We start from the raw sequence: 3921 nt of genomic DNA, 5'->3' as shown, positions 1-3921 counted from the left end.
AAAAAAAAAAAAAAAAAGGGAAAAAAAAAAAAAAAAAAAAAAAAAAAAAAAAAAAAAAAACACATCATAGTAAAACTAATACCTTCTCAGCTTCGCATCGAAGCTAAAATGTATAGATTTCAAATAAATTGTAATTGATTAAATAAAATCTATATAAAAAAAATGACTATTATAAAATGTTCACATAATTCGAACTACTTTATTAGTGAAATAATCATTGAATCAATCGTTGATATTTTAATTGCAAAGTTTTAACATACAAGTTTTCAATACAAATTAGTATGTTATCTGNTTTATATGTTAAATCATAAAGAAAAAATTCAAAAAATGGTTATAAAAGTATATATTTATATATACAATGTATATTATACATATATAAGTGTAATAATAAAATAACTAAAAATTGAATTCTATGATATTTTAAAAATAATTAAAACCTTAATTTAGAATTAGTCAACTGATTTGAAAATATTTCACATATTCATTTTGAATAATTTCTATTATTTATACATCTATGTCAAATAATGAATATAAATTAAAGTAATTTTACAAAGAAATTTAACACGATTTATTAGACTGTTAAAATGAATTACACTCATATAGCTAAAATTAAATAAAAATATAAACTTCAATAAATTATGATTTCGATTTTCTAAAAATGACTTTTATAAAGCGTTCACAAAATTCCAAATACTTTATTAAAACATTCGATTTTATATAAATTACAAAGTTTTTACAAAACATTATTTAACACATACTAACAAGTTATCAAAAAAGTTTAAAAATTAAAAGATGATTACAACTTTTATATTTTGTTGTTTATTTATATTCAGTAACATTAAAAATGGACAATCGAACGATTCCTTTGTCGATAACATGAATCACTTGTTCAATCAAAAGTATTGGAAACAATATTTATTAAAGTCTGATATCAAAATTGAGGATAAGTATCAAAATGTAGTTACTATTTATGCTAATACTGTTGATGCTGAATCAGGAGAACAATGCGTAACCAAAAAAAATGTTAATGAAAAAATACGAGCAGCTTATTTGATAGCACATTATTACTATTCTTTTTTGATTCGTCAAATTATTTTTATGTTTAAAGGTATAATACAAAATAAAGTTGCATTTTTAGATTTTGGAGAGTATCTTATTAAAGTAGATATGGCATTTTCAAAAATAAAAAGCTCACTAAAATTGTTATCCATTAATTATGAAGGCGATGATCTTCCAACTTTTGTTCAAAGTTCGATAGTAATTTTTGAAAATGAAATGAATAGTACTTACAGGAAATTTATAGAAACTAAAAATAATGTTGAAAGGAATCTGAGATATATTAATCAAATTACTTTGGAAATTCTTGATGAAATATTGCATGTTTTAGAACAGTTACTAAAAGATTGTGCAAGTATTATTCCGAATGATTTTCGTGCGAAGTATAATTATTCAGGTCAAATTGATATTTTTGATTTTATGTATCGGTATTATTATGTTGATTTGTCGGTATGTGATATACATACATTTTATCACAATATAGGATTTCAATACGACGAAAGAAAAAAAACAAGTCATATAATTGAAACACAAGTTGAAACACTTGATTTATGTAAAGTTGATAAAAAATTTTAGTGTATCATTTCTTGGAAATATAAATTTTGTGTAAGAATTTTTTCTGTATAATAATTTATTATTTTTGTTCCTGCATATTAACTCAAAAATTTAAAACTTTAAATGTTTATACCTAATAAACAAATAAAGTTACATTAAAAATTTAAATGTCATTTACTATTAAATTAAAAATATGTGTTACCATTTAATAAAACAAAGTTGACACCCTTACAAGGCATAAGGAATGAACTTAAAAAGTATTACATAGTTAAAAATTCAAGCATAATGTGTAACTAAAGATAATTATAGAAAAAAAACCCAGCACAGGGGGGTCGCGGCACAGTGGTAACGTGGCATAGTTGGATAAAGTATAATGATATCTGACAGTGATTAAAATCATTATAAAAAAAAACACTTCGATACAAATCTTTAGATAGTGTTTAATTTTAAAAAATTGGTGGATTATTTCAAAAGTTACATGATCTGATAGTTCCTTATTAATATCCTCATTAAGATAAAGTATGTCGAATGAAAAAGGATTTATAAAAAAATATTATTTCTCATAAAAAAATTGTGTTGATCCATACACTTTTCAATAAGTTACAGCATTATAAAGTTAAAAATTTTAAAAATAAAATTATTTACATTACATTATCACTATTCTCTTAAGTTTCGTGAAATTATTTTTACGTTTAACGAATTGACCAAATTTCCAAATATCTTAACTTTAGCCACACTTACGCACTACACATACCCAAGTTAGTAACTTAATATTGAATTACTACATACTGAGGCCACATGCAAATCTAAATTCAACTAATTTTATTAATCTAAAGGACCAATATCACTTTTTATTTTTAAACATCTCAAAACTAATTGTAAAAAAAGAACAATCTAGTATTTAGAAAACTATTTTAATTTCACAACATTACCTTAAACAAACTAAGTAAAATATATTTTTTTTTAACACATAATAAAAATTGCAAAAAATTATTCCTTATTACAATTTAAGCCAACTTAGAAAATATAATTAATTTTTTTGATTATTTAGTATGTTTAGAATTGTTTTTCATGATATTACATAGTTATTATTGCCAAGTTTTGAATGTACAGTACATCTATAAGTTTCGTTGTTTTGTTCGCGTTTATTTTTTATATGTGCATTTGATAACTTGAAATCTAAATAAAAATAAATTGTTAGTTTTTGAACTATAGAATTAATACTGCCATAGATATTTAATATGGTACATTTAACTGTTGAAGGCGGATGTTTCATAAAACACATCTCCAATCTACGTAATTCAAAAAATTGTATTGTAAATGATTCTCCCTAATCAAGTAAATTAATTACATACATTTGTTACCCGTTCACAACACAATTACAAATTCCTCTATACCACCTGCTAACTAAAAAAAATTAAATTAATATAAATATTACCAGGAATATAATGACAAATTTAATTTATATTTAAAAATTACCCTCAAAAATTGAAAAAATTTTTCTCGTTCCCTGTAAATGGGAGAAATCTCCAAAAACATTACAAATTTAAAAATCGCTTATTTTCGAAATTTTTTAAAATTTTTTACTAAAAACTGCCGTAACTTTTTCAATAATGAACAAATCAATATAAATATTTTTCCTATGGTGAAAACGGCTACCGAATGCTATTTTTGTATTAAAATTCTCGATTTTATATTTTACAATTATCACTTTTCCTTCAGGGTATTAATAAGAAAATAGCAGATCATGTATCTTTTAGAATAATCCACCAATTTTTTAAAATTAAACACTATCTAAAGATTTGTATCAAAGTGTTTTTTATTATAGTGATTTTAATCATTGTCAGATATCATTATACTTGATACAACTATGCCACGTCACCACTGTGCCGCGACCCCCCTGTGCTGGGGTTTTTTTTTTTTGAACTTATAATACATAACATTAGCTTTATTTTTACATATGTTTTATGCTCGGAGTATTTTCGGATCATTTTCAAAACTTAAGTTAAAAAAGTTAAATTTTTGTGCAGAAGTTGCTATTTTGATTCCCACCAATGGGTAGGTAAAGGGTAAGACTTTTAAAAAATGTATGTCAAATGAAAGAGACATATCTATGGTTTCAATATAAAAAACCCAGCACAGGGGGGTCGCGGCACAGTTGTGACGTGGTATAGTTGGATCAAGTATAATGATATCTGACAGTGATTAAAATCACTATCAAAAAAAAACACTTCGATGCAAATCTTTAGATAGTGTTTAATTTTAAAAAATTGGTGGATTATTCCAAAAGCTACATGATCTGCTATTTTC

Source organism: Daktulosphaira vitifoliae, unplaced genomic scaffold (assembly GCF_025091365.1).
Source record: "Daktulosphaira vitifoliae isolate Bord-2020 unplaced genomic scaffold, ASM2509136v1 Scaffold_4, whole genome shotgun sequence".
NCBI classification, from domain to species: domain Eukaryota; kingdom Metazoa; phylum Arthropoda; class Insecta; order Hemiptera; family Phylloxeridae; genus Daktulosphaira; species Daktulosphaira vitifoliae.
This window is presented reverse-complemented; position numbering follows the sequence as displayed.